At 36.7% G+C, this 23904-nt stretch overlaps 1 pseudogene; it reads right to left on the bottom strand.

Annotated features, from left to right (window-relative positions):
- Positions 1–6513: 6513 nt before the first annotated feature.
- LOC125675473 (uncharacterized) lies at positions 6514–9444 on the bottom strand (annotated as a pseudogene).
- Between the last annotated feature and the right edge of the window lie 14460 nt (positions 9445–23904).

Below are 23904 nucleotides of genomic sequence, written 5' to 3'. Positions count from 1 at the left end.
AACTCACTACCGGCAGTTCCCATATATTCATGCTCTGTAGGTTTCCCAACGCCGTGGTGGTCTAGATGTTGGAGCGTTCGCCCCGTATGCGGAAGGCCAGGGTTCGAATCCCGGTCGCGACTGACCCAAGTCGTTAAAACAGGCAGTGACAGTTCCTTTGCCAAATGCTCGGAATTAGGTGTGAATGTCACGGGTCCTCTAAGATGACCTTACAAACGGATGTCCCGTGTAACAGTAGGTGTGGCACGCCAAAGAACACACACTGCGCAATGGCTGTAAGCGCCGATTAAAAGCCTAAATTTGAAGCCCTTCACCGGTCTTGGTGACGTCTCCATAGGAGTGAAAAATTCTTGAGAGAGACGTTAAACAAGATACCATCAATCAAACCCATTGTGAAAGTGTGTGCCCTAGTTCTTACAACAGAATATCTCTATACAGATTGCTCTGGTTATTATTTAATTTATATTTTGGCACTATGTACAATTCTTAAATTTTAAAGTCATCTAACCGTGGTATGTCCATATTTTGAACACTTGTTCATAGAGATACTGGTGAAAATGTTTGACAGACTGGAAAATAGCTAATAATTCACGTCTTGTTGCGCAGTATCGGCACTCTGTCGTATTAAAATCTTTACTATACTAGCATACATTGTATGACCTTTTCCCTCTGACTCTTAGATTTGTGATAGTACAGATCCCATACCCATGTTTGAAGCATCTGTGTCCATCAGATATTGACCTTTCATAGAATATGAAAGTATCGGAGTACTAGTTAAAACTCTTTTCAACTTATCAAAGTCCTTTTCACAGTCTTGAGTCTCTTACAAATTTTGGGGGATTTTCCCGTCAATTTGTGCAAGGGCTTAGCTATCGCTGAAAATCCCTGGATAAATTTCCTATAATAGGAACAGATTCTCAAAAGCTACGGACACCCTTAACATTTCTAGGTATGAGCCAGCTTTTCACTGTCTCCATCTTCTCGGGATCAGTCCTTATGGACATTACCATTGCCGTTGAAGGGCTGCAAAGTCTTGTCTATGCTGGGCGGTTACGGCCTTTCAGCAGGGAGGGGTCTTTTTCGTGCTGTGACACGGGACTTAAGGTTTTGCGGTCCCATCCAAAGGACCTCTCCGTTTCGAAATTATTATCGATTTAAGTTTTATGATACATATCACATTTCATGTATCCTTTAGGTTTAAATATGCCATTTAAACGTTAGATTTGTGGCTGTGCAAAATTAGGATGTTTTCAATTACAAAATTAGCATTGTAAACATAAAATGTTGCCATTATCGTTGCGTTAAGGTCAAATTTTGGTTTTCAACTCTAGATAGTTGTATTTTCGTCGTTCAACATTAAAAATGAAAAATATTTTTCTCATTAAACGTGAACCAGTCCCTTTACAGCTGGAGATGCGACATTAGGCGATGCCTTTTCTATACCCAAAAAGAAATTAGCAGCCCTCCCCTCTCCGACATAAAACTAATCTTTTATGCCAAATTTATCGAGACAAAAGGGATTTCAAACCCCAGCTAATGTCTCCTTCTTATTCGCCTTTGTGGCGACTTCCATAAATATACTTTTAAATTACAGTAAATAAACATAGTCTACAAAAAGTTAAATAACCAGTATGTTGAACCAACTTTTGTAAAATGGACGTGATTATGACAATTTATTTCGTCGTCAAAACGGTAGAAAACGCCTATTCAGTTACTATCGTTTAAAACTACAATAATTTTGCTTCCCACAAACAGCAAAAGACACTCCCTCTCAAACCTTTATCATCTCTGAGAAATACACATGTACATTGTTCAGGGGTCCGTGTTTGCCCAACTATCTATTTTGTATTGCTTGTAGGAGTTATGAGATTGATCACCGTTCGTTATCTTCACCTTGCATGTACATGTATGTTTCCCATTGATGGTATGCATTTAAATTTAAGAATATTTACATTTCCCAAGGTTTTGTCTTTGATACATTTACAAATTGTAATGATAGTCATTTCCTCACGACCGCGCTGTAGTTGTTAACGATGCTCATATAAATCTCGATAATTATAGTACGTGTATTTTAACGGCTGGGAAGTCCTACAGAAATGAAAGTAAAATATAAATTCAAAAGAATAAATTTCACTTTTATATTTTAATCAGATTGTTATGATATACACAGAATATGATCTCGGTCAAATATGTATAAATACATAAGTCTTATATGCTACATGTAAACAAGAGACCCACAGGCCTTAACGGTCACCTGAGTATCATATCCCATATCTCATGTTTGCATTTAAGCCTCTTTCACTATATGGCTATATTGGCCCCGCCCTAGGTTCTGAATCCCTGACCCAGGAGACATGAATTTGGTTTCTCTCAAATATATAATGGATTGATTGATTGAGTATTGTTTAACGTCCCTCTGGAGAATATTTCACTCATATGGAGACGTCACCACTTCCGGTGAAGGGCTGCAAAATTTAGGCATATGCTCGATGCTTATGGCCTTTGAGCAGGGAGGGATCTTTAGCCGTGACACGGGACCTCGGTTTTTGCGGTCTCATCCGAAAGACCGCCCCATTTAGTCGCCTTTTACGACAAGCAAGGGGTATTGAGGACCTACCTATTCTAACCCGGATCCCCACGGGATAATATATAATGGTGTAGAGGAGATTAGTTGTGAATTGTTTAACGCACAGGCACCTGAAGTGTGGATATTACTACACCCCCTTCTGTTTAATAATTTTTTGTGTGTGGCAATAATTTATCTGAAATGTGTGAATTTCCGGTCTATCTCATCCCTCTTTCCATTCAAGTAATCGTTTCACGTTATTGTAAGCTTTAGAGATTGGCCTTCTACCGGTATAATAACATACATCGTCAACTTCCAATATTCATGTAGCAATATTCCATTATCACCTGCATATGGTGTTTATATATCTCAACTGATTCGAAATGCAAGAGCTTGTTCTGGGTATAGTCAGTTTTTAAATCGAGGTAAGCTACTGACAAACAAGTTAATGGTACAGGGATTTGAACAGTCTCGATTGAAGTCAGCATTTCGCAAATTCTATGGTCGTTATAACGATCTAGTTCGTCAATACAACCTCGCATTGGGTCAAATGCTGTCTGACGTGTTTCATACCGATTGTTAAGCCGTTCTTGGCACACTGATTTTGACTGCGGATAACTCCGTTTACCTGATCAGGATATGGGGCTCACGGCGGGTGTGACCGGTCAACAGGGGATGCTTACTCCTCCTAGGCACCTGATCCCACCTCTGGTGTGTCCAGGGGTCCGTGTTTGCCCAACTATCTATTTTGTATTGCTTGTAGGAGTTATGAGATTGATCACTGTTCGTTATCTTCACCTTGCATACACAAGGTATGAAACAAAAACAAACAGGGGATCCTCGTTTCAGGGACCATTTTCCAAGTAATTGCAACGTTACCTAAGGAAGTCGCAGAGTACGAATTTGTTAAAAGTGAAAGGCTTCAAATTTAGGCCTTTGTTCGGTGCTTACGGCCATTGAACAGTGTGGGTTCTTCAAATTGTTTTAAGAAATGGCACAGTAAAGGAGAAGATGTTCGAAAATGTACAGATATGTAAAGATGTTGATTGATTGTATATTGTTTAACATCTCTGGAGAATTTTTCACGTTTATGGAGACGTCACCAAGACCGGTGAAGGACTTCAAATTTAGACCTATACTTGGCACTTACGGCCATTGAGCAGTGAGGGTTCTCTAGCGTGCCACACCGACTGACACGGGACATCCGTTTTAAGGTCGTATCCACAGGGGCCAAGCCCGTTTTGGGCCCGAACTCAGTGATACCATAAATATAGAAAGGGGTCTAACTCTGACACAGATAAAAAAAAAAACAACTAACCACTCGCTTCAAATGCCTAAAAAATCTTAAACTAGGTAAGCTATGCGTAATTTGTCGTTTTCCTTGCATAGATTAATGTTTTAACTACTTGCATGCCAAATTTCAAGTTACAGGTTCTTAAAATAACAAAGATATACGTCATCGTTCTTTCGATTTCACTTGTTTATTTTTATTAGGACATTTACCGGTCCAGGTCACGGAGTCGTTTATCGCCTATGACAGCAGCGAAATTCAGACTAGTGTGGAAGATTTCGGACCTGTCAATTAAAATTTCACATCAATCATACGCTACTTACTTCCTCATACTTTAATAATGTTCTTTGTGTAGACGTTACACGACTTATTTTTCCTCAGCTGCATCAACTGTTTTGATATTTCACATGAGTATTCCTTGTGACAAGACCTTTCCGTTGGTAGTAAACCTTTTGACCTTGACATTTGAACTACTTTTAAATTATTATTTTTACATTGGTCATAATTTCTAAATGGTAAATAATAGAGCTTTCATATTGTACATGAGCATCTCTTGTGACACGATCTTTCTACTGGCACCAAGATATTTGTCCATGTGACCTTGGCCATCTTCGGAATTGGCCATTATCGGGAGCATTTGTATTTCACAAACACATCTTGTTCTAACAGATATTTTCACACCATGTACTTATTATGGCGTCGAGCTTTGCTCGAACGGCATCTAGTCAGCGTGTACGACTGAATCAGCTGAAAAGTTTACGCGACCGAAGGTGTCAGACTATCGATGCTTCCGCGGAAAAATCCCGCGCTTTTTGTAATGGCGTATGAATATCTGTACTGTTTAATGATTTACGACATTTTAAAGTTGTTAATGAGAAACAAATGAAAATTATCACATTGATTTACTTTAACATATAAAAACTTTCACAAAAAATAAAAACAAATCAAATAAAAATTCCAATTTCAATGCGAACTACATTTGCAAAGTCACGTGATGTCTGAAACGATAGCGTGTCTAGACGAAAGATAGCGTGGGTTTTGTTTGTAAACATTGCGTGCTGTTGGCGAAATTTAAACTGAGAAATAGTGTATCGCGGATTATTTATGGTCATTATATTTTAGGGTAGGTAATGTTTATTTGACTGTAGCATTCTCAGTAGGGTATTAACGCATTTGTAGGTTTGCAAATCATTGGTCAACTCGGTATATAAACACTGGCACGTGTTAATGTTATTGTAAACAAACCAAGCGCGGAAGCATTCATTATTATAAGGCTTTCAAGTAAAGGTTTTTGTGGAGGTAAAAGTTACTGAATTAACAAATTTTTTTTTTAATCTGACTAGATTTTCATCTCTTGAGATGCTAGCAGTGATATATACTACAAATGGTCCATAGTTGTTTACATTGTTGCACATATTTCTTATTAAAATTTTGGTTTAAAACTTATTTCTTGTTTTTATTATGTTATCAACAAGTACATGCAATGCTGCCCTTTACAACTATTAAAAGGAGAGTTCTCACAACAGTTGACTTTTTCACTAAATATCTTAATGCACAAATTTTCAGTTCTTTGTGAATTACATCTGTGCCAAGGATTGTAGAGTACTCCCTTGGCTAGCAAAGATGTGTGAATAATTGAGAGCAATGGTTGATCACAAAAATCTTCATTATTTAATAACATTAGATATTGTAAATAATCCTTTGAAAAATATTCTGAAGAAATGAATGGAATTGTAAAAAAATATATCTGTAATTGAATTTTTGTGTGAAAAGAGCTACTGTACAGATGTATTAGAAGCATTATTCCTGTATGAAGGATAAATATTCTTGGTATTGCTTGAATTCAAAGCTGTATGTGTGTTTTTAATACATGTACAGCTAATCTTCGTTATCGGGAATATGTAAATAGAGTTGCCAGTCCAAACCACTTCTTTTTTGTGTGTGTGTGTTATCCTTGTCATCGCAAATCCTTGGATATCTCAAATTTAATTTCAGTCCTGTTGAATTTGCAATAACAAGGTGTGACTGTAGTCAATGGCATCAAAATATTCACAGGTAGAAGACTCTCCATTGAGATTTATATAAAGCTATATCTACTCTTGTGTACATACAATAAGGGATGAAGCATTGATAAACTGGACAATACATAGTTTCATTATAATCTTTGCTTTCTTAGCACGACGCCATTGTGGCCCTTCAGGCCTTTGATTTTTTATGTTGAGGTGGTGAAAATTCGCTATTTTTAGGTTTACATTACAAGAGTATATATCCTATAATTTGCGCCAAGATTGCGTCATACAACGTCGACATAAATACGGTAGATGTATGAAACTAAAGATAATTTATTCAATGCAACACATAATTAAGCAATGACTAATAAGATATTGAATAAAGTGTTTTCCCTTCCAATACAAAAAGATAATTTTCCTTATTACCTGAATGGCACACCATATTTTCCGATCTAATTGGCCATTGTTCCCAAACAACGCAGTTTTTCACACGCTTTTTGCGTAGTTCGTGGAGGTTGCAGAGGATGAGTTCATCGCATTTCTAGGTAAGTTTTAGATTGATTGATTCTATGTATCTTGCCTAACGTCTAACTCGAGAATTTTTCACTCATATGTAGACGTCACCAAGACTGATGAAGGGCTTCAAATTTAGGCCTATGCTCGGCGCTTACGGCCATTGAGCAGTGCGGGTTCTTTAGCGTGCCACACCTACTGTGACACGGGTCATCCGTTTTTAAGGTCATCTCCGAGATATAATTTATCTAATGTGCCTGTCAATAGCAATGTACCAGATTTCAGCAGCTATGTGGGACTCCCACAACAAGGGCACTAGATCGACACCAACAATACCAGGCGGTTATATCAGCATTTGAAAACTGGATTCAAACAAGATACTGCTTGGAAGAAACATGTCGACTCTGAAGTTTAACCCTTATTAACCCATGGAATTCCCTGTGAACCAAGGTGTCAACATCTCCCTCCAGATACCCGTGAATATAACTAGGACATAATTTGATGCAGTATACACCACAAGTCAAGTTACGGATCTCTCCCAGTTGGCGGACCTTTTGTTTAAAGTAATTTCATCGACAAATGTCTGTAAAGAATTGATTTTAGTGGAAAGATACCTCATCTTCGATGCAAGCAACAGATCTTCAGCCTCATTACCAGCAGACAGGGGTTTCAAGTATCGATTGAAAATTGCACATACGATTCGCACATAATCGCCAATTAAAGGCACTTGGTTGGTAGGAAGAACTTGGACAAGGTACTTCCATCGCTTGATTCTTGCATTAGCTGCTTCAACGAATCTGTAAAGCAAAGAATATATACCATTGAGCAGAAAGGTAATAATAATGCCATAATACTGAATATATATTATGATTTCGTGTTTAACATTACTTGGTACAGTCAGTAAACAATCTACCTTTTATACCTCTTAATCAATATTCGATGAAAAATACTCCTTGGCCATACAGTTGGCTTGTTAATTTTTGATTAAGTTTGTCTAGGTCTATCCAGTAAAGTAAGGCTAATGGTCATCATGCATGATTTGAAAGATATATGATTTCAGGTCACCTGAGTCATGCGGTACAAACTGCATGTCCAAGGGTCCATATTTTCCCTTTCCTAGGTTTTGTATTCTTATGGGATTTGTGAGATTTATCACTGTTTGTTATTTTTACTTGTTCATACCGTGTTAATATAACAATCATATAGTATGATATGACTAGGCACCTGATCCCACCCCTGGTGTGTCCAGGGGTCCGCGTTTGCCCAACCATCTATTTTGTATTGCTTATGGGATTTATGAGATTGATCACTGTTCGTTATCTTCACCTTTCATGTAGTCTTTCATTAGTATGGGCACTTTCAGGGGCATTTGTGTTTTTAGAACACATCTTGTTTTATGCTGCTGAATGTTAAAATTTAGCTTAGATATACAAAATAGGAAAATTGTTATAGAATTCGCAGTCCTTTGGGCTAGTGCTACTTTTAACTTTCTGTTTTGGATGACCTATAAGGCCTTTGAGCCTCTTGATCTCATGAATATTCCTTGAATGTAAATATGATGATAGAATTTTTGCCCATGATGAACTTATTTTTCATTTTAGATATGTACCAGTTTTCCAAATAAGTAATGACTAACTTACATTTGTAACAAGACAGAGGTATTGGCATCTGAAGTTGTCATTTGTTTCTGCCCTTTACTTAGTAGACGTGACATTTCAGTTTGTATATCCAACTCCTCAAGAAGATCAAGGGAATTTCGAAATCCTCTGTCTACAATAAAAACATCATATTCATGGAACCAGCCCTTCAGATCTTCTACATTAGTGTAAAGCATATGATTTAAAATGGTGGCATCGTTGTTTCTAGCCAGGTATGGTCCTAAAACTGTAAGAAAATATCCATTAGTAGATGTCACAACCATGGGTTTAACAAGGATCTTGCCTTTATGTAAACTGTATGAATTTCTTTGAAACTGAAAGTTGTTGCTCTTCTCAATATATGTTCCATCAAAAACAGCAATAGCTTTGTGGTCTGTAAAACTGCCAAACAGTTCCTGTGCCAGAGGTATTGTATGATTTTCAATAAGTTTCTTCTCTGCTTATATGTTGTAGACCAATAAAGTGAGGTACAATGTAAATATATGTTCCATCAAAAACAGCAATAGCTTTGTGATCTGTAAAACTGCCAAACAGTTCCTGTGCCAGAGGTCTTGTATGATTTTCAATAAGTTCTTCTCTGCTTATATGTTGTAGACCAATAAAGTGAGGTACAAAACATTTCATGAGTGCTGAGCGAACTGATTTTACTGCTCTGCAGAGGGATGACTTTAAAATTCCAAATATGGTGGAGAGAAGTTGATTAGACATCCCAGACCTCAGTTTCAGAAGAAACATTCCTAGAGACATCCTGGTGCCACGGTTCTGTGTTTCTTATGTCGTTTAGAATATAGGTGTGGAGGTCTTCAAACTTTTCTTTGGAAATGCGGGTCAGTGTTTGATAATCAGATGAATTCATGTTTGATGGTTCAAAAGAAAATCTGCATGTGGAGTTTTGAATGGCATAATGTCTTATTTCTTGAATGAGTTCAAAAATGGTTGTCCTGTTAACAAGTGGAGAGTCAAAGGTTTGCAAATTGTCCAAAACACCAGGTCTGAATTCATCATCGACCACATGAATCGGACAGCATCTGCCTCCAAGTGGAATGATGATGTCTTTATGAAGAAAAGCTGAAAATCTTACAGTTGAGGAAACGAAAATTAGTTGGGTCCAGGGCGCTTGCAGATAAAACAGTAAGCATGAGAAGAAGGCGTTCTATAGAAAGTTAATGTTGTGGAAGGTGGACTGGATATTCTTGGTTGTGGCGAATTTTGAAGTTATCTGTAAAAGGCTGTGTGTCTAGAAGTGACCGGGATTGCTGTGACATTTTTGTTGGTTCTAATACACATGTCTTCACTTGTTACACAATATATCTGCTTCAACTAGAAAGTTCTTACGGAGGAAACGACGAATAGCAACAGATTCACATTTTCCCCCCTGTCTTTTGGTTTTTTTCTTTTCTTGCATAAGATGCATAATTAGGAAAAACTTTTTACTTTCCATTATATTTTATTGTTTCGTTCTTTTTAATCGAAAAAAAAAATTAATATTCAATTTAGATTAAATTAACTTTGAAAATAGATAAAGAAACATTGTTTCTGTAAACTAATGACAATCATCTGTAACATGATTGTGTGTATTGCATGCATTTATTGTCTTCTGAAAGACATTGATTTTTTTGTTAAGTTTTACAAAATGTAGACGTAAACATGAAAGTTTGTATTTTAAAAAAGTCATCTTAGAATTTTAACCTTGATCGTTAGATTAGGATTCATGCGCCTTACCACTAAGCCACGAAAGACTTCGTATACAATTGATCTAAATCTTCTATAGTAGATTTGATTGCCGTTATATATTTTGATCTCGCAAATACCTTTTGCATGTTCGAAGTTATAATTATGCATATATTTTTAATTACATTCTTGTCATTTTGATCTCGGTAATTTTGTTGATGTGTGTGTGTTACATTCCAGGTCTATATGCATATATATCTAATTTAACGTTGCAGAGGTCTGCAGGTGTAACGTAACGTTAACTCCATGTGCATTCAAAGCTAACTATCGATATTATAGGCCCGTATTGAACTATTCTTACTGTTGCGAAATCAATACATTTAAAAAAGGATCATTTCCTTTAAAGCTCAAAGCCTTAGTAATGGTGAAATAAGAATATTTCTATATAGCCTAGAATCCAAATTTGTCAGACTGCAGGCGATATAATATCTGATCTGATAGAAAGAGGACGAAAAGAAAAAAAGGGAAAACATTGATCAATGCAGAAAAAGATGCATACCTGGTTGGTTTTTTTGTTGTTGTTGCTGTGATCTTAATACGATATATTGCCGGAAAAAACTACAAGATATACTACGACGCGATTTGTTTATTTATGTACTAAAGTTAGCTTGCATTTTGATTGGTCAATAATAAAATTGAAGTCTGAATTGACACATGTTATCTAATCCATAAATACATATGTAGAAAAAATAATTCTCAGGATTATTACTTCATGATGGTATTAGAGACTAGTGGTTAAGTACATGAGCCATGTTTGTTTTTATAGTTCAAATGTTCTTATCATTATTTCAGAACTAATAAGATTTATAAATTTTATTACATTGACCAATCAGAATTTACCTTTCAATTCAGTGCGATTAAACCGGAAGTATGACAGTCTAGTGAAATTCTTAGGCACTTGGAAGTGTAAAAACATCTTTTTCTTCAAATGAACGGCATTGGAGCGGAATGAAACCGTATAGATATTGAAAATATGGTATATACGAACGATTCATCGCGTCAGGCCGTTTGAGAAACGTCCACAATAAACCAAACCCGAATTTGCCTTTTTAAAAGTGTCCTACCCTTCCTTTTTTATACATGCACATACTATATATTTACATTAACTTCCAGTGCCCGTGATTACAGGTAAGCGACTGGAGTTTTGAAAATGCATGTGGGTATGAACTACAACGCTTCACGCCGGTAAAACGCTCTAACGCGCTTCATGATGTAGGCCGGCGTGAGGCGTCCAAGTTCATGCTCTCATATACTTTCAAAAATACAATTTATTTCTTTAAGTATTACAGATATAAAACGGAGTGTTTTCTTTTGAAAATCGTTCCCATTGTTTGCATATGTGGTTTGTCTTTGTAAATCATCAATTTTATGAAAAGGTGAAGATAACGAACAGTGATCACACCTATAAACAATACTAAATAAAGAGTAGGGCAGACACGTGCCCCACCAAGGCGTGGGACCAAGTGTCCAGAAGGAATAAGCACCTCATGTATATAACACACCGGAAAGGGAGAGAGTACATATAAAGCAATAATTTTTCATTGGGTCCATCTTCACTTTGCATCGTATACATACAGCTCCACTCATTGCACCAGCTTTCATTAAGCAATAAAGCAGGTCAGTTCAGTTTGGTACAGAACACACAGAGAGCTTATCAACCTCCAATTTGTCACCACACATCGATCTGTGTTATGTCATCACACTGTTACATTATTAAAATCAGTTTCAAGGGCCTATATGATAACAAACAGTCTTTCTACGATTTCGTAAGGCAAAAATGTATAAAGACTGGACATATCCAAAATAATAGTTCCACGTGATTCATCACAAATATTTAGTAATGTGGAGAACATTGCATCTAAAGGGACGCATAATTATATCCCCGCAACAAGTTGTGGGGGGGGGGGGGGGGTATACTGGAATCGGGTTGTCCGTCTGTCTGTCCGTCCGTCCGTCTGTAGACGCAATGGTTTCCGGGCTCTAAAGCGTTATCCTTTCCACCTATCGTCACCATATCATATATATGGACTACCCATGGGATGAAGATGTTCCCTATCGATTTTGGGGTCCAAAGGTCAAGCGCACTGGACATCGAAGTAGCAATATGGTTTCCGGGCTCTAAAGCGTTATCCTTACCACCTACCGTCACCATATCATACATATGGACTACCCATGGGATGAAGATGGTCCCTATCGATTTTGGGGTCCAAAGGTCAAGCGCACTGGACATCGAAGTAGCAATATGGTTTCCGGGCTCTAAAGCGTTATCCTTACCACCTACCGTCACCATATCATACATATGGACTACCCATGGGATGAAGATGGTCCCTATCGATTTGGGGTCAAAGGTTACGCGCACTGGACATCGAAGTAGCAATATGGTTTCCGGGCTCTAAAGCGTTATCCTTTCCACCTACAGTCACCATATCATACATATGGACTACCCATGGGATGAAGATGTTCCCTATCGATTTTGGGATCAAAAGGTCAAAGGTCACGCGCACTGGACATCGAAGTAGCAATATGGTTTCCGGGCTCTAAAGTGTTATCCTTTCCACCTACAGTCACCATATCTTACATATGGACTACCCGTGGGATGAAGGTATTCCCTATCGAGTTTGGGGTCAAAAGGTCAAAGGTCACGCCCACTGGACATCGAAGTAGCAATATGGTTCGGTTTTTCATGCCATTTGTTTTTTACACTTAGAAAAGAGGTAGTTTATACCTATTACCAACACCCTTTGGGAGATTGGGGTAAGCAGGGGGTATTCTTAGTGAGCATTGCTCACAGTACCTCTTGTTTCTACTCAAATTTATATAATATGTGAATTTTTCTTTTCTTTTTTTAAATAATAAACTGCAGCGTAGGACCAACAATAATATGTGCATATACTAGAAAGAAAAACCTATGGCACGAATCTAAAGGTTGTCCAAGTCTGCGCTCTGTTTTTTTGGTGAAAAACAACGTAAAAACTGCCCTCTTGTGTCAAAATATCGAAACACGTCAGTCAATTCATAAGACATAGGTCTAAGAAGAATTAATAAAGTATCTCTTTGTCTGTTTCCAAATATATACCAATGAAGTGACAGCAGAATTAAATGAAAACAATCCATATATGTCTTGTATGGCGATGCTTTACAGTAATTAAATCTATCAAGAGGTCAATAAGATAAATGAAATCTGTTTAACGTCCCGTTCGAGAATCTGTCACTCAGATGGAGACGTCACCATTGCCGGTGAATGGCTGCAAAATTTAGGCCTATGCTCGACGCTTACGGCCTTTGAGCCATACCTGCACTAACACGAGGCCTCGATTTATCGGTCTCATTGGAAGCACCATGTGCACTCCATTTAGCAAGAAGTACCAAAGACCTTTATTAACCCGAATCCGCAAACAGAAATGAGATTAGAAGCCATCATATTAATAATAGGTCTTATGATTTTATTCATTAGGTTTCTGAAGAGTCAATACATTGTTTCATTTGAAAAATGTCATCCAATCAATTATTGTAGTCAGTGATTACCCTCTCTCTGAAAACAAAGGATACGACAATTAAAGGCTTTTTGGTCACTTTGAAAAAAATAATACAAATATGGAATTTAGAAAATTTTAACATTTCAAAGCAATCATTTCTTTCCTCATATTTCAACGGTCAAACTCGTTCAGTGGTACTATCATAAATCATAGTTACGTACTGCATGGCCCAGGGGAAAAGGATTTGACACCTCTGCAAAATTAAATTTCAAAAGTCAACAAACAAAAAGGTCCTTAATTAATGTTAAAATAGATATATCGTGTGGTAACTATACTTACGCGCACTTTGCGAGGCATGCATTATCATATGTTACTTTGTTCACTCCGCAAACGTATTTCAATGATTTGGGGCATGCGCATTTTTTACACTCTCCTTTTCGAGCGATGGGAACGCCTCTGTAATATTTTTACATTATGATGTTACTAATGATATGAATTGTTAGGAAACTTGGATTGAACAATTTCAAAAGAAAATCATTAAAATTTAAATGCAAACTCTGCAGAACGCAGTTTTCTATTCTTCTACAAGTCACATTTACAAAACTTACGCCGCTCGAGCCATGCAAGCATTGCCGTAGGTTTTGTTGTTTTTCCCACATACAGGTTTATAGTCCAGTTGACAAGCTGTGGGCCTCATGGGACTCCTGGCGTCCGAGAGCACCATCAAACCAAGCAAAACACAAACAGCAAGAGCTCTGTATTGCATGACTGCAATAAAACATTTTGATCGCACAAGTCAATCTACATGTAATTTGTTTAACCATTTTAATTCTTCTCTCCCTAGTTGATGCAATTGCTCTATACCAAAATTAATATAAGAAATAAACTATTTACAACAGACGTATCTAGACTTAATTCTCCTAAGATAACAGATAAACTAGGTGATAAAGTTAGCAAATCCAGCTCACTGTACTTACTTGAATACACACGGCAAGAACAAAAGTGAGGAACATGCTTTCAGACTTCCATATTTATAAGGCTACCTAAATTTACTGACGTGCGTACTGATAAATGAAATGTAATTTTAGATAATTAATTATAGCTTTTAGCTAAATCTATGGTATCATCTGATGTTGACATGGAATATGGACATTAGATAGGGTTCATGCTGTGTAACACCTACATTAGTGACCATTTCTCTTCGGTGACGTTTTTCTTCATAATTCTAACCTACATGTATGATATCAAATCAAAATGAACATTTTCAGTCTTTGTCGTCTTCTTACAAAGACGTGGATATGTACATGTGTTAATTCTTACGAAAACACTGTAGATGACAAGAAAAAGATACAGATAAAAAAATCATTTAATTTTACATGTTACACGCTTTTACATTGGTTGAAAAATTATTGGAATATCGTATCCAACAAAAAATAAATAAAAGACCGGAACTACTTTCTATTGGAATGTTGGGGATTCCTCTGAATGCTTCGTATTTATATATAGATTAGGGAATCCTGAAAAGAAAAACTTAACAATTCTATCGATCTATAGAAATTTATTAAACAAAAACAAATATCAAACATAAATAATAATTAATTATGTAAAATGAAATAAACATGGCTATTTGAGGACCCCACCCCCCCTCAAATATAACAACACACGTCTGCTTCTACACTTCCGGGCTGAGAGTTAAATGTATTCAACCGGGGATGACAATAGTCCAGTTTGCACCTTGCAACAACTTCCTTCATGTCAAGAACCCAAATACCAGAGACACCGCACACTGCCTCAGAGATACTGCAATATCGTAGCCCTTAACAACTATGATTTCGAACTCCGGCATAATATGTTTATGAGTGGACACCGAAACGAGGCTTCCGTACGACGTTACAACAGCTGTGACGCCTTAGAAATTCACTGATAAAACTCGAAAAACCCTCTGTAACACTCACTTGTCCACCTGGAAGCCGTGACAACCCTCAAGAGAACCCTACCTGGCATCCCACATCATGATTATGCACGTATCCCACGCTTTCCGTTAGTACTAACATCGAACTTTGCACTGAATTCCAGTTCCACTCAACAAAATTCCAGCAATTTTCTCTCAACAGGACTTGTCTCTAACTCAACCTTTCAAAACTGCATTCTTCCGTCCACAAGTAACCCGTTTGCTCAACAGTAAAAAACAGTTCGTGAAAAGTCGCCATTTAGGTGGGGTTTTTTTTTTTTAAGTTGTGTATTCACAAATTACTACGCCCATCTCGAAATGACATAGAATGTAGTCCAAGAATAACTCGTTAATTCAACTCAAAATCATATAATGTTTTATCATATAAACTCAAATGTTTTTAAATATTAAATGATAAGGAATTAATTTATTTTTTCGTTGGATGGAGGTATACCACGAAAAAAAAAGAAAGACGGAAAACGCGCTATGCGCAATGATGCAGTTTTCCGTATTTTTCTTTTTATGGTATACCTCCATCCAACGAAAAAATGAATTCATTCCTTAATACAAATTGTACAGGTACAATATGAAATCATTTATTTGTATGAAACATAGTTGTTTCAATGTTTAAAATTTAACAAAATATTTGTATTCCGTTAATTCTGTTTTATTCACATGCATATCTCATGATACACTAAGCTGTAACTGACTGACCAGTAACGTTTTTTTTATAGATTGGTAGGTGGGGTACTTATCACAAAAATAAAACAAGAGGCCCACATGTCTTGTCGGTCACCTGTGTGTTAGTTAAAATTATAAATAGTCTCAAGGACAATGGGATCTAAAACTAAAATTTCTGTTCTGCATTTCTAAGCTAAATTCTATTATTTAGCAACAGTACAAAACTAGATGTCTTCTTAAAACTTAACCCACCCACCCCCGGAAGTGCCGATACTGATGGAATTCTTTGCGCTATATAAAATAAAATGAACACGATATGACATTCCAGAGAACAACCTCTGGAGTTGCGAAATTCACAATTTTGGTAGTCCTTTTCTGCTTGTCCTAAATATGCATTTGATTTTGATACCGTATCAAAACACTTGGAGATTAAGACAATAATCACTATGATAATTTTGACCCCTACCTGGAAAATAAAAACCTATGTTCCCTCAGATCATGAAATTCACAATTTTGGTAAAGGACTACCTATCTATTTAGCATCAATAGCATTAAAGAAGATAAATGTCTTACACATATACACTAACTTTAACCCCACCCAGGAGCCTCTACTAGGGGGATAATGAAGTTTACAGTTTTCCCCCACCCCTAAAACCACATAAGTGCAGGAGTCCTAATAGCGTAGTAGTACATAAGCAGCCTTTGGTGGGTTCGAATCCACACAAGACCCATATTTTTTCAGGTAACTTTTAATGTTATGACTTAATTTTGTATCATTGAAAAAAAAATCCAGACATACGAACATGAACTTATACTTGAATGTAGATGGGTGAAAGGTGAAGATAACGAACAGTGATCAATGTAATACACATTTCGCAAATTATATGGTTGTTATTACGATCAAATTTACAAATACATCCTGTCGTTAAGTCGAGTGCTGTCTGACGGGATGCTTACTCCTCCTAGACACCTGATCACCACCTCTAGTATATCGAGGGGTCCGTGTTTGCCCAACTATCTACTTTTGTATTGCTTATGTAATTTATGAGATTGATCACTGTTCGTTATCTTCACTGTTTATGTTTCAAAGCAATTGTTAGACCGTTATTTACATACTAATTTTGACTAAAGATTGCTCCGTTTACCTGATCGGGATATGGGGCTCACGGTGGATTTGACCAGTCGACAGGGGATGCTTACTTCTCCTAAGTAACTGACCTCATCTCTGGTAACTCCAGATGTTGGTGTTTGTCCAATTCTTAATTATGTATTCCTTATAGGAGTTATGAGATTGACCACTATTCCGTTATCTTCACATTTTCACCCAATCATGCTGTTACAGAACACTGAGAAACTCTGCAAGGATTATTTTGATTTACAGAAAAACATTTTTTAAATCCATTTTCAAAGTTGATATTATTGAAATTATAAAATTACATTTTTAAGGACAAACAGAATGAATCAATGGAAAATAATGGAAAGACTAAAGTTTTCCCCATGTATTTTATGCAAGAAAAGAACATAACAAAACGACCCAAAAATATACGTTATTTCCTCAAAAACTATCTTGTTGAGCCACCTCCAATGATATATTGTGTAAGAAGGATAGACATTTGTACCACAACCCCAAACATTGTCACAAGCAATCTCTCACTTCCCGAGACAGTTTCAAATCCACAACGACCAGAATATCCAGTCTACCATCAATTTCATTACCTCTCCATAGAACGCCTTCTTCTCATGCATATTGTTTTAGAAGAGGGGCACATTGCTTTGCACCGGTCGGTCGGTAGACCACATGTTGTCCGCTCAATATCTTGAGAACCATTCACTTGATCATAATGATATTTCATATGTGGGTTGGTTATGAGTAGAAGAGGATCCCTATTGTTTTTCAGGTCAAGGGTCAATCTACTCTGGACATAGGAATATACTGTCCGCTCAATATCTTGAGAACCCTTTGCTTGACAGACATCAGACGTGGTACACTGTCACATCCTAAGGAGTAGATATGCCCCCTATTGATTTTGAAATCAAGGGTAAAACTGGTCATAGGAATATACTGACCACTCAATGTCTAGAGAACCCTTTGCTTCATAGACAGTGTACTTGGTACACTGGTATATCTTTAGAAGAAGATGACCCCTATAGGGCTATTGATTTTGAGATCACATGGTCAATCCACTCTTGACATAGGAAGATATTGTCTGCTCAATATTTTGAATTGATGATCAATTATATTATGTATGTGTACAGGTATAACCCTTTTCAATTGTGCACCATGGGGGCATATGTGTTTTACAAACATCTCTTGTTTTATCTGCAAGTGCCCTGAACCCAAACTTGTCGTTTCCTCTTCTTCAAGAATTTCAGCATTTCTTCATAAAGAGAGCACAAGTCCACTTGAAAGCAGATGCTGTCCGATTCACGTGAAAGATGGTGAATCCACACCTGATGTTGGACAATTTCCGAACTTTTGACTCTTCACTTGTCAACAGAGCCACGATTCTTGAACTCAAAGGTTTGGTGTCTTAGAATGCCATATCGTGTTAATGTAACATATTTTATATTATGCAAAATGTTTCATCAGTATAGGCACTTTCGGGGGGAATTTAAGTTTTTTGAACACATCTACTTTTATACTGTTGCTGAATAATAGAAGTACAACAGGATTTTTGTTCAAGATTTAATGGCACCGGGTGTAGTGATACTTTTATCTAATACTCGGGTGACCTATAAGGCATGTGGGTCTCTTTGTCTTCTCTGCAAACGCACATCTGAAAGAAAAACTAAACGCATCGTGATGTAGAGCAGGAATACCTCTACCAAAAGCTTTAATTTCAGGATCCCCTGAGTATATGCAGTCTAGTATATATGGTGTTTGTGTAAAACATTTAAAAACATCTTTAGTGGCATTGATTCGAAATTGAAATTAAGTAGATATCTATAAAGAACAGGTAGTCCTTTACTAAAATTATAACTATGATGATCCAAGGGGTATAGGGTTTGGCATCAGGTGGGGCTAAAATGGTCAGTGATTAAATGCGATAAGAATTGAACATTTTCTATTTCTTGATAACTATCATTCTAACTCTTTTCAAATTTTCTTTGACGCATCTTCGGGACAAGGGACATACATTTTAAATTTAAGGATGTCATGCACCCTGGGCGATTACGGGAGGGGCAAAACCTGGTAACAACTGACCAATTTTCAAATATTTTCTCTGCAACCGCATATCTATAAGAAACACTTAATACATAGTAATATGGAGCAAGACGGTCTCTACCAAATGTAGATTTCATGATTCCCTTGGTAGAGGTTCTGACTCTTCAGGTGGGATCAAACTTGATATATATAGTGTAAATGTGTAAAACATTTAAATGATACTTTCGTTAATACTATTGATATTGAATTGAAACTAAACAGACATTTAGAAGTAGTAGGAAGTCCTTTACTAAAAGTGTAAATTTCATGATCCCAGAAGATAAGGGTTTTGTTCCGTGGTGGGGCCAAAATTATTATAGTGATTATTGTCTTTATCATTTGACAAATATGCTGATTCAGTATAAAAGCAGGAAAGGATGAACCAAAATTGTGAATTTCGCAACTCCAGGGTTTTGACTTTATTTAGTTACATCGTGTTAATGCAAGGTGAAGATAACGAACAGTGATCAATCTCATAACTCCTACAAGCAATACAAAATAGATTGTTGGGCAAATGTTACATGGATTTTAGAATGTATTATATCATGTAAAGTCATATATTCCTTAAAGGTCGTTATAACGATCTAGTTTGCCAATTCAACCTATCATTGGGTCAAATGCTGTCTGACGTGTTTCATACCGATTGTTAAACCGTTCTTTACACACTGATTTTGACTACGGATAACTCCGTTTACTTGATCAGGATGTAGGGTTCACGGTCGGCGGGTGTGACCGGTCGACAGGGGATGCTTACTCCTCCTAGGCACATGTTCCCACCTCTGGTGTGTCCAGGAGTCCGTGTTTGCCCAACTATCTATTTTGTATTGCTTATAGGAGTTGTGAGATTGATCTCTGTTCGTTGTCTTCACCTTTCATTGTTGCTGAATAATACAATTTAGCTTGGATATGCAGAACAGGATTTTTTATTTTAGATTACATAGCCCTTGAGACTATTTATAATTTTAACTGTCGGCCTCTAGTTTTATTTCCGCGATAAGTACCCCCATCTACTAATATATAAAACGTTACTGGTCAGTCAGTTACTGCATAGTGTAGCACGAGCTATACATGTGAATAAAACAGAATTAACGGAATACATGTACATTGTATAAGTATTTTCATAATTTTTGAATATTGAAACAACTATGTTCCAAACAAATAAATGATTTTATGTTTTACCTATACACATCGTACTTTTATCTTCATCTCTTTCTTGTCATCTAGAGTGTAAAATTAGCATTGTTTTCGTAAGAAATTACGGATGTTCATGTTCTTCTACGAAGACGACTAAGACTGAAAATGTTCATTTTGATTTGATATTATACATATTTATGTAGGTTAGAATTATGAAGTTAAAAAGTCATCGAAGAGAAATGGTCACTAATGTAGGTGTTACACAGCATGAACCCTATCTAATGTTCATATTCCATGTCAACATCAGGTGATACCATAGATATAGCTAAAAGCTATAATTAATTATCTAAAATTACATTTCATTTATCAATACACACATCGGTACATTTAGGTAGCCCTATAAATATGGAAGTCTGAAAGCATGCTCCTCGCTTTTGTTCTTGCCGTGTGTATTCAAGTAAGTACAGTGAGCTGGGTATGCTAATTTTATCACCTAGTTTATCTGTTATCTTAGGAGAATTGAGTCTAGATACGTCTGTTGTAAATAATTTAATTGGTTTAGAACAATTCCATTAACTAGGGAGAGAAGAATTAAAATGGCTAAACATTATACATGTAGATTGACTCTTACGATCAAAATGTTTTATTGCAGTCATGCAATACAGAGCTCTTGCTGTTTGTGTTTTGCTTGGTTTGATGGTGCTCTCGGACGCCAGGAGTCCCATGAGGCCCACAGCTTGTCAACTGGACTATAAACCTGTATGTGGGAAAAACAACAAAACCTACGGCAATGCTTGCATGGCTCGAGCGGCGTAAGTTTTGTAAATGTGACTTGTAGAAGAATAGAAAACTGCGTTCTTCAGAGTTTGCATTTAAATTATAATGATTTTCTTTTGAAATCCAAGTCTCCTAACAATTCATATCATTAATAACATCATAATGTAAAAATATTACAGAGGTGTTCCCATCGCTCGAAAAGGAGAATGTAAAAAATGCGCTTGCCCCAAATCATTGAAATATGTTTGCGGAGTGAACAAAGTAACATATGATAATGCATGCATCGCAAAGTGCGCGTAAGTATAGTTACCACACGATATACTAATATATATTTTAACATTAATTAAGGACCTTTTTGTTTGTTGACTTTTGAAATTTAATTTTGCAGAGGTGTCAAATCCTTTTCCCCTGGGCCATGCAGTACGTATCATTTATAACATTACCAACGGGTTTAAATATTAGGGGGATAATGATTGCTTTGAAATTGTCGAAATTCCATATATGTATTATTTTCTTCAAAGTGACCTAAAAGCCTCTAATTGTCGTATTCTTTGTTTTCAGAGAGAGGGTAATCAATGAATACAACGATTGTTCAAATGAAGCAATGTTTTGAATCTTCAGAAACCTAATGAATAAAATAATAAGACCTATTATCAATATGATGGCTTCTAATCTCATTTTTGTTTGCGGATTCGGGTTACTATAGGTCCTGAGTACCTCTTGCTAAATGGGGCGGTCCTTCGGATGAGACCGATAAACTGAGGCCCCGTATCATAGACAAACAAGTTGATGGTACAGGGATTTCAACAGTCTCGATTGAAGTCAGCATTTCGCAAATTCTATGGTCGTTATAACGATCTAGTTCGTCAATACAACCTCGCATTGGGTCAAATGCTGTCTGACGTGTTTCATACCGATTGTTAAGCCGTTCTTGGCACACTGATTTTGACTGCGGATAACTCCGTTTACCTGATCAGGATATGGGGCTCACGGCGGGTGTGACCGGTCAACAGGGGATGCTTACTCCTCCTAGGCACCTGATCTAACCTCTAGTGTGTCCAGGGGTCGGTGTTTGCCCAACTATCTATTTTGTATTGCTTGTAGGAATTATGAGATTGATCACTGTTCGTTATATTCACCTTGCATGATAAAGATCCATCCCTGCTCAAAGACTATAAGCGTCGAACATAAGCCTATATTTTGCAACCCTTTATCGGCAATGGTAACGTCTCGATATGAGTGAAAAATTCTTGAGTGGGACGTTAAACAGATTTCATTTATCTTATCAACCTATCTAATTAAAATCACATCTTTGATCCGTTCCGTTATTGTTCTGTCGCTACACAAATTAGAGCTTTGAACCGAGGTGATCAAATAAGGCGGTCGCAGAAACCGAGAAGGAGCCTAATGCAATAACACAACAGTTTATGTGAACATGTCATTTATTTTCATGATCAAACAAATGACGTAATAAACCAAGTTCAGATAAATGACGTAATCGACCAAAATATACAAAATTAATTGGCTGGGACAACTTAATACAAACAACCGTTTACTAATGACTAGGATTGCAAATGAGCAAATAAACATGCAAATTACACAAATTGATCCCAGCCAATATACACCTAAAACAATAATATATCAAAAAGGTGGCGCACAGAAAAAGCCACAAAGCATTGAAACATGCAAACAAGTTGTATGTAAGTTGCTTATTGTGTTTCTTGGAGAATTTTTCTTTTTTCTGTGTGATGTTTTTATTATTTCCTACATGAAATATCCTCTATTAAAGTCTAAAGGTGAGAGTCACCAAATAATCGTCAAATGGCACCTTCAGTTAAATTAGTTTCCTTAAAAAGGACAGGTGTAAAAATGTTAATTTGGTTTTGGGAAAAATATTTGAGAATGCATTATAATTAGCATCTTTCAATAGGAAAATAATATCTTCCGTTAGATTATCTTCCTATAAAGAAACACCATTATAAATATGCATAGTTTGGCTTTTCTGTAATTGTCATAAACACTAAATTTTTCTTTGATCTGTTGTAATTACTTTTTAATGTGATACTAATGTAGGGGACTAGTTTATACGTACCACATATATTTCTTTTTTGTCAGGAATTGGAAAGGCATTGATTTCATGAAACGTAAATTGTTTGTGTATGCAAGCATATTTTTGCCTTTTGTAGACCACCCATGATTACTCAGTTGTTAAAAGACGATACGAATACTACTTTAACTTGCCAACTTAAAATGAAAATGAGTTGTTATTTGAATCCTGAAGTCAAATGGCATATACGTAATTTGCATTCACAATTTCACAGCAAAGCATGTAAACATTTATAATTATAACTACATGTACATTACCTCAGATATTTTATACACAGAGTGTTCATGTAATGTACTTCCCCTCGACATTACTGTCCCTTGGGGATCCGGTTTGGAATAGGTCCTTAGTACCCCTTGCTGGTCGTAAGAGACGATTAAATGTAACGGTCCTTTAAATGAGACCGCAAAAACCGAGGCCCCGTATCACGGCAGGTGTGGCACGATAAAGATCCCTCTCTGCACAAATGCCGTAAGCGCCGAGCAGAGACCTAATTTTTGCAGCCCTTCATCGACAATGGTGACGTCTCTATATGAGTTTAAAATTCTTGAGCGGGACGTTAAACAATATACAACCCACCTGACAATACCTTCTCTTATAAAGATTATATTTGAGGCATGGTAACCACTGTCATGATCGTGTGCAGGATTGGACAAAACAAGATGGCAGACGGCATTTCCAAACAAAGGTAGGCTCTTAAAACTCTTCATTTTACCGACTTATTAGACGACGAATTTATGAATTTAAAACACTGCCTGGCCAGGGAGGCATCATTAAGTTGATTGGTTGTTGGAATTCTTACTCATGT

The sequence above is a fragment of the Ostrea edulis genome, chromosome 1 (assembly GCF_947568905.1).
Source record: "Ostrea edulis chromosome 1, xbOstEdul1.1, whole genome shotgun sequence".
Classification (NCBI taxonomy): domain Eukaryota; kingdom Metazoa; phylum Mollusca; class Bivalvia; order Ostreida; family Ostreidae; genus Ostrea; species Ostrea edulis.
This window is presented reverse-complemented; position numbering and strand designations above follow the sequence as displayed.